The sequence below is a fragment of the Terrapene carolina genome, unplaced genomic scaffold (assembly GCF_002925995.2).
Source record: "Terrapene carolina triunguis isolate 2854851 unplaced genomic scaffold, T_m_triunguis-2.0 Scaffold51709, whole genome shotgun sequence".
In the NCBI taxonomy this organism is placed as follows: domain Eukaryota; kingdom Metazoa; phylum Chordata; order Testudines; family Emydidae; genus Terrapene; species Terrapene triunguis.
Genome location: NW_020716060.1, coordinates 26029 through 34590, shown reverse-complemented (window position 1 = coordinate 34590; position 8562 = coordinate 26029). Strand labels below are relative to the sequence as shown.

Below are 8562 nucleotides of genomic sequence, written 5' to 3'. Positions count from 1 at the left end.
GGTGTGGGCGGGGGGTCAGTGGGGGGCTCAGCGGGGGGCGCTGTGCTACAGGGGGCGGGCGGGGGGGTCAGTGGGGGCTCAGCGGGGGGCGCTGTGCTGCAGGGGGCGGGCGGGGGATCAGTGGGGGGCTCAGCGGGGGGCGCTGTGCTGCAGGGGGCGGGCGGGGGGTCAGTGGGGGCTCAGTGGGGGGCACCGGGCTGCAGGGGTCAGGCAGGGGGTCAGCGGGGGGGAACCATGCTTTGGGGTCAGTGGGGGGCTCAGCAGTGGGGCACCGTGCTCTGGGACATTCCTGTGCGACACCCAATCATGCTTCTAACCACTCCTGCGTCCTGAAGCCCCCCAGGATCTGGGGTATTTTCCCTGCCTGCCACGCCGCGCTGGGGGGCATGTTACGGGGTGCGGTGGGAACAGACACCGGGGGGCAGCGGGGATTCGGGGGGGTGGTGGATTTGGCTGAGGTGTGGTTGGAGCTGATCTGACCCCCTCCCCTTTCATCCCAGCCGCCCCATCTCTGCAGCCTCCCCCAGGGGGCCTATCCCTGCCTTACCCTCCCTCCCTTGCTCCTAGATTTACTGAACCCCGACATCAAGGACGACATCAACTGTGTGAAGAGAGTGGCGCAGGATCCTCAGGGCATGGAGGCTTGGTAAGGGGGCTCCCTGGGCGGCGGGGTATTCCCAACAGAGGAATTCTGCATCTCGGCACTGGACGAGACCTCCCTGTGTGGCATTATGTGTGGGTGTTCGCCAGTTGCCCCGCCCCAGAGGTGGCTGCACCTCAGCACCGGGCGAGCCATCCCCGTGTGTCGTTATGTGCGGCCGTTCTCCATCTGCCCCGCCCCAGAAGTGGCTGCATCCCAGCGCCGGCCGAGCCATCCCCACAGGTTCTCTGTCAGTGTTACCGTCCTGGTGACCCCCCATCTCATCTATGACTTCCTCTCCTTCAGGGACGACTGGAAGGAGCATTGCGAAAAGCAGGACCTGACCGAGTGGGTTGAGAGTTGTAATCTGTGAGGCCCGAGCGTGTCTCCCCCACGGGGGGCGTCTGTCCTTCCTGTGTCTGTCTGTCTGTTCACACGAATGTATAAAGCCCGTTGGTTGAAATCTTCTCGCTGTGTGTCTCTGGTCAGACGCCCGCGCAGGCTGGCAGGGCCCCGAGAACCTGGTCCGAGACCCTGTGAAGTGAAACCGGTGAAGTGAAGTGAATGAAAACCCCCCAGTGAAAACAGATCAGGCCCCGGGGCCCACCCCAGCCCGGTACCCGGAGCCAGGGCTAACAAGGTCACCTGGTCTCCTCCCGACTCGCTCTTTGTTCTCCCGCCGGGCCCCCCATGCAGAGGGCCAGGGTCGTCGGTTGCTAGGGAACGAATCGCCAGGCTGTTGTCCAGGGGGAGGGCGGGAGGGTGCAGGATCTCTGGGTTCTTCTGCAAAGAAAAGCCCTTTCCCCCTCCCCCCGGTAAATCATGCGGTACGCAGGGGAAACTGAGGCACACACCTCAGTGGGGTGGGGGCGTGGCCTGGGCGGAGACGTGGGGAGCTCCCCCCGGCAGATGGACACCCGGGCCCCCCTAGGGACAGCCCTGCCCCCTGCTCTGACTGCTTGCTGTCATGGCGTCTGACCCCAGCAGCAGGGAGCCTATTGGAGCAGACCCAAAACTACCCCCCCAAAGGTGAAGGGCTAAATCTGCCTCGCACCAATGGCCCAGACACACCAGAGAGATCTCCCCATGAGGCACATGGGTTGCACAAACAGCAGGTGAGACATAGGGGCCTCCATCCCTCGTGCCAGCACATCCACGGGGATTTGCACTCAGAGGAGTCAGCGTGCGACCCGTAGCACCACGGGACCGGCTGTGGGGCAGCTCTGGGGCCACCTCCGATGACCAGCTCTGAATTGGGAGAATTATCTGCCGCGGGCCGAAGTCCTCCACGGATCTCTCTCTCTCTTTCCGCCTCCACTCGCTCAGGAAATGAGCGTGAGCGCAGGCAGCCGCTGCCTTTCCTGTGTCAATAGGCGCCCAACCCACTTCCTGTTGACTCTCGGGGTGAAAGACCCACAGAGGACTTGCTAACGGGCTTTGTCTCCAACAGAGGTGGAGCCTCAGGGCCCCTTGACCTCACAGACCCAGCTTACATGGCGGAAGCAAGACGTGGCTGAGAATTAAAAGTCGACCCTGCTTTGGTCACACACGAACGAAGCGTTCTTATTGTTGTCATTCCTTGCTGGCCCTGGCTGCCGGGGCGGGAGCACAGTCTTCCCGTGAGAGTCCCCCCACCAGTTATGCCCCCCTCCGCTTGATTCTCCCCAAGCCCCAATTCGGTCCCCTCTCACTCGGCGCTAGGGTGACCAGATCATAGACTCATAGAAGATCAGGGTTGGAAGGGACCTCAGGAGGTATCTAGTCCAACCCCCTGCTCAAAGCAGATGTCCTGATGTTATGGGGACAGTCCCAATAGTTGAGGCTTTTTCTTACATCGGCGTCTCTTACTTCCCACCCTCTCCCGATTTTTCACACTTGCTGTCTGGTCACCCTCCTCGGTGCCCGCTTCCTTCGTGCTCGGAAGGGAGGCTGGCGATCCAAGGGAAGGCTGCCCCTGGAGGGTGGGGTTGGCGTCGTATGTCGATTGGGACCCGATGAGCGGGTCGGCCCAGAGGGTTTGGGGAGCCTGGTTTTTCATGGTTGCGCTCTGGAAGGAAGAAAGAAAGATCCGGCCTTAGGAAAGAGAAATGTGACGAGATCTAAACCAGAGCAGGACTTTGGGCTATTCAGAGAAATGGCTGAAAAGGGGAAGTCCCAACTGACGCTAGGGGCAAATAATGAAATACGGGCCTTGAAAAGAATCAAACTTAGAAAGTCTCTGATAAGAAAGGGATTAAGGAAATTTGTTACACACCAGCAGCAGGGAAAGTAAACCGATATCTGGGCACCCACTTGGCATGTCCTCCAGCTGATCGCGGCCGACGGGAGGTGCTGCGGGGAGGAGCTGATCGGGGGGGGCTGCCGGTGGGTGCTGAGCAGTCGGTGCCTCTGGTGTAAGCGAACGCTCCCTGGACTCCATAAAAAAATGGGCCGTCTGATGTATTGACTGTCTATTGATTCGTGTTGTTCTTGCTGGGGAACGCTGGGATGGCTGCAACCTTGGTCCGAGTGCTTGGGGCTGCAGTATCTGAAGTGCCCCATCAGAGCGACACGTACATAACACACCCAGGGGCGGCAGGTTTGTATCATTTTTGGTGGTGCCCAGAACAGATCCAAGTCCCCCCCCGCACACCTGCCTTGTAAGCCAATAGACAGTAACGCCTCACTTAAAGTTGTCCCCGTTAACGTTGTGTTGTTGTTACGTTGCTGATCAATTAGAGCAGTGGCTCTCAAACTTTTTGTTTGAAAATTGCTGAGGGTCTTGGCGGACCCCTTAATGATCTTTCCAAATGTGGTTTGTACTGTTAGCGAACTATTGTAGAGCGCTTTGGATAAAAGCGCTATATAAAAAAACCCTAAATAATAATAAACTTGTTTTGTTCTACACATAAAAGCACACAACTCATATTTTCATATCAGTAGTCTTAACCTTTCTAATGCGATGGATGTGCCCTCTCTCCCCCCCGCGGCAGCCCCCAAGCTGGGACTGGGAAGAAGGGGGGGTCTCTCCCTCTCTCCCCCCCGCGGCAGCCCCCAAGCTGGGACTGGGAAGAAGGGGGGGTCTCTTCCTCTGTCCCCCACCGCAGCAGCCCCTGAGCTCTGGCTGGAAAGGGGGGGGTCTCTCCCCAGCAGCCGCGGCCCTGAGCCTCTTTCCCTGGCCGCCGTAGCCCTGCACGTCCCAAATTCCCCCCATCCCCTCTTCTCACCCCACTGCCCCTCCCACCTATCCCCTGTTCCCCCCAACCCCACCACCTCATCTTACATGTGCATCTTCTCCAGGGTCCAGGCACCTAATTAGAGGAGCCACGCCCGCGCGGCTCCACTAATTAGGTGGGTGGCCCTTCATTCTCTCATGTGCGGCCGCCCAGGAGTGCTCCTTAGAGGGAACTATCCGCGGATCACCTGAATGGCGCTCGCGGACCAGCGGTGGTCTGTGGACCACAGTTTGAGAACCTCTGAATTAGAGAACGTGCTCGTTTAAAGTTGCCCAATGCTCCCTTACAGTGTTGTTTGGCAGCCGCCTGCTTTGTCCATGCGGAGATAAAGGAAGATGGAGGCACGCGTCAGGACCCTAATTGGGCCTTACCCCTTCCCCAAAGTCTCCACCCCCTCCCTGCTCCTATTGGATCCCTTCCCCAAAGCCCCGCCCTGGCCCCGCCTCTTCCCTGAGTGCACCGTGTTCCCCTCCCTCCCTCCTCCCTTCCAGCCTCGCAAAACAGCTGTTTTGTGGCACAAGCGCTGGGAGCGAGGGGAGCTGCCACACCCACCAATTTTTCCCCGTGGGTGCTCCAGCCCTGGAGCCGGAGCCTATGATTGCCAGCCTGGCCTAGAGAGGGTTCTTCGGTTTCCTGGAAGGAGAAAGGAAAACATGAGTAGAGGAGATGAAAGACACAGAGCCAGGCACCACTGGGAGTTGAACCCAGGATCTCCTGTTTACTAGACAGGTGCTTTAGCCAGCTTAGCCATGGTGCCCCCACATGGAAAATACTTCAGAACGGCTGCACTTGATGGGCCAAGAGGATACCAGCCAATTCCAAAGCAGAGACTTACTCCATTTCCGGCAGGCCGGGCAGACATGGAGCTGTCTGGCTCCCTATGCACACAAAGCCACAATAGAGCACGCAGAGACTTCCCAAGGTGCTCCCCTCCCCACAGCAGCTGTGAGGGTGTGGTGGGTTGTATTCTGTGGGTTGTGCTCGTAGCAACCTGGGCTCGACTCTGAGTCATAGCGAGCTTTTCATCAGCCCCAGACTCACTGTTTTCCGCCTTCCAACACTTAGCCGCAGGGAGGGCTCTCAGTGTCTGGCCCAAATGCTTAAAGCATTGCCCGGAAGGTCTTTTCGGTTTACGAGGAAGAGAGACAAAAAACGGAGCCGCGCAGACAAGCTGGGCTCAGCGAGGAACAACTGGCCGGCCACGCCGGCATCTCCTGGTTACGGGGAAGGCTTGTCAGCCAGCTCTCCCGAAAGGCCACTCGCTAGAGGCCTCGCAACAACCCCTGCAGATGTTCATCTAGAAACGCAAAGAGCTGCCGACACAGTTCTCCACTCCCTGGAGACGTCCAGCTCTCAGGAGCTCCGTGCACAGAGGCCCCTGCTAGCGGAAAAGGGCTTTGGCAGACACTCTTCTGTCCCCAGCCATGGCCACATAGTGCTTAGTTCTCTGCCTGGTGCCTTCCGCGGCTGCAAGTGGAGTTACGGCAGCCGTTGGTTGTCTCCACGCTTGTCGGGTGCCTCCTTCCGACACGTGTCCCCCGAAATCCCTGTGTCTTTTGCAAGCGTTTGTACGGCTAGACAAAGGCGGGTTTGTCCATTTCCTCCAAAGACAGACAACAAGGTTGGAAGAGGAGACATGTTTGGTGAGGCACCACTGGGAGCCGGATCCAGAATCTTGTTTTTACCCAGCAGGTACCAGTTTAGCCACGGCGCCGCCCTCGGAGGCTTTTCTCAACCTGTTCCACTTCTTCCCTGACCCCAACGACAATCGAAAGTGAGGTGAACTGGGAGTAACGCTCCATTTCCTGCCAGCCCTGCGGAGGTGGCGCTCTCTGGATCTCTGCACGATGACATCCCCAGCGAATTGCAAGGGCCCGTGTCATGGGCTCTCGTCCTGTTGCAGTTAAAGCCACCTTCTTGCCAATGCCCATCACGGCAGCCTTTTCATCGGCTCCTGGCTGGATTCTTTCCAAGAAAGAATCCAGCCAGGAGCCGCTGCTCCACAAAGAGGTCTCTTCTTTTACAAGCCTTTGCCAGCCCGGCCTAGGGAGGGCTTTTTTCCTGGAAGGAAAAAGGAAAATGTGAGCAGAGGAGACAAAGCCAGGCACCACTGGGAGTTGAACCCAGGATCTCCTGTTTACTAGACAGGCGCTTTAGCCAGCTTAGCCATGGTGCCTCCCTCCTTCAAGTCCCCTCATGCTGCTGTACTTGATGGTCCCAGATAATACCGGCCAAGTCCAAAGCAGAGATTTAATCCAGTTCCCGCAAGACCGGCAGACATGGAGCTGCCTGGCTCTCTCTCTCCTCTCCTCTTTCTCCCCAGAGCTCTCCTTTCTTACGCCATGGTGACAAAGCACTGGTGTTGGCAACATTTTTGTCACTCAGGGGTGTGAACCCCCCCCGAGCAACGTAAGTTTTGCCGGCATAACCGCTCGGGTGCACAGCCCCGTGTTAGCAGGAGATGCTCTCCCGTCCCCACGGCTCTGCCGCTCGCGGCGCCGCTGGAAGCTTGTATGTGTAGACATGGCCTTACTAGGGGAGCTCTGACCTGCTCCTGCCTGTCATCCCTCGGGGATTTCTCACCTCTAGGGCCCGGGCGCCCTCTTTTAAGGGCAATTGCAGTGAGCTGATGGGTGACGGGTGCACTGGCTCTGTTATAGACTCATAGTCTTTAAGGTCAGAAGGGACCATTATGATCATCTAGTCCGACCTCCTGCACAACGCAGGCCCCAGAATCTCACCCACCCACTCCTGTATCAAACCTGGGTCTGAGCCACTGAAGTCCTCAAATCGTGCTATAAAGACTTCAAGGTGCAGAGAATCCTCCAGCAAGTGACCCGTGCCCCACGCTGCAGAGGAAGGCGAAAAAAACCCTGCCAATCTGCCCTGGAGGAAAATTCCTTCCCGACCCCAAATATGGCGATCAGCTAAACCCTGAGCATGTGGGCAAGACTCACCAGCCAGACACCCAGGAAAGAATTCTCTGTAGTAACTCAGATCCCAGCCCATCTAACATCCCATCACAGGCCATTGGGCATATTTACCGCTAATAGTCAAACACCAGTTAATTGCCAAAATGAGGCTATCCCATCATACCATCCCCTCCATACACTTATCAAGCTTAGTCTTGAAGCCAGATATGTTCCCGCTCCAAGGGGCAGAGTTGCCCTGTGACACACGTAGCCGCGAGCAGGCAGGGAAGAAATTTCTGCGTGGGGAGTTCTTGTGAGATTCCAGTTCCTTTAATTTCAGGAAAATCCAGCCTGGGTAGGGAAAAGCCTTCGTTTCCCAGGAATCAAGCACAGACTAGAGAAACAGAGCAGCAAATCCCAACCGCTAGATCATTGGTTCTCAACCTCTCCAGATGACTGTACCTCTTTCCGGTGTCGGAATTGTCTTGCCTACCCCAAGTTTCACCCCACTTAAAAACGACTTGTTTACAAAATCAGACATCGATACACAAAAGTGCCCCAGCACGTTATGACTGAAAGATGGCTGACGGTCTCATTTTTACCAAATCATTATAAAATAAATCAATTGGAATATAACTATTGTGCTTAAGAACATAACGTAAGAACATACTGGGTCAGACCAAAGGTCCATCTAGCCCAATATCCTGTCTTCCGACAGTGGCCAATGCCAGGTGCCCCAAAGGGAATCATCAAGTGTCCATCCCCTGTCACCCAATCCCAGCTTCTGGCAAACAAAGGCTAGGGACACCATTCCTTCCCATCCCGGCTAGTAGCCATTGATGGACCTATCTTCCATTTCAGGGTATAGCCTATAGAGCGGTATAAACAAGTCATGATCTGTATGAAATTTTAGTTTGTACTGATTTCGCTCGCGCTTTTTATGTAGCCTGTTGTTAAACTTGGCAAATGTCTAGATGAATTGATGTTACCCTCTGGAAGACCTCTGGGTACCCCAGGGGTACGTGTGCCCCTGGTTGAAAACCACGGCCCTAGACTACCAGGGAGGAGTGGGGAATTTCATGACGCATGACACACACAACACTGAAAATTCCTGTTTCTTCGTTTTTTTCCAGTGAGCTCATTTCCCAGCAGAGGAAAACAAATATTTTTCTCCATTTCATGGATTAGGCTTTGTCTACACTACGCAGCTTTTAGCGACACACCGGTGCCGCTCTACAGCCGGGATACTAAAAGGCGAGTTTGTAGGCAGGAAAAAATCTCCCACCCCTAACGAGCGGCGTTAGCGTTGTCGGCCGGAGCTGTTCACACCGACGCTTTTCCTCGATAAAACATCTGTCTTTCGGGGTGCGTGTGTGTGGTTTTTTTCACAGCTCTGAACGACAACAGTTTTGTCTTTCACTTGCCAGTGTAGACAAAGCCTCAGACAGGGGCATGAACGGGCAGAGACAGGCACGTCCCTGCATCATCACCATCAATTTGAACCTAATGAAAAACATGAAGTTCAAACCAAACCTTTCCTTTCTTGATGCTCTCCCTCACTACTCACCTGCCGCCCCCTGGCCCCGGGGAAGATAAAGGGCCTGAGGCTTCGTCTACACTGGAAACTGAACGACAAAACTTTTCTCGTTCAGGGGTGTGTCAGCGCCCCACTTCGGTGGGTGCAAATGCCGCTGGTGAGGACGCCCATCACCGGCAGAAGGAGGGTCGCGCCTGGACCCCAACAGCGGACTGAACTACTGCGGGGTCTGGAAGCGGATCTGAATTAAGTCGACCT

General features: G+C 56.2%; 2 non-coding genes across 2 annotated transcripts; both read right to left on the bottom strand.

The window, feature by feature from the left end:
- Positions 1 to 4538: 4538 nt before the first annotated feature.
- TRNAT-AGU lies at positions 4539 to 4612 on the bottom strand. Its single transcript has one exon. It is a non-coding gene; the product is annotated as a tRNA-Thr (tRNA).
- Positions 4613 to 5957: 1345 nt separating this feature from the next.
- Positions 5958 to 6031, bottom strand: TRNAT-AGU. The gene has a single exon. It is a non-coding gene; the product is annotated as a tRNA-Thr (tRNA).
- Between the last annotated feature and the right edge of the window lie 2531 nt (positions 6032 to 8562).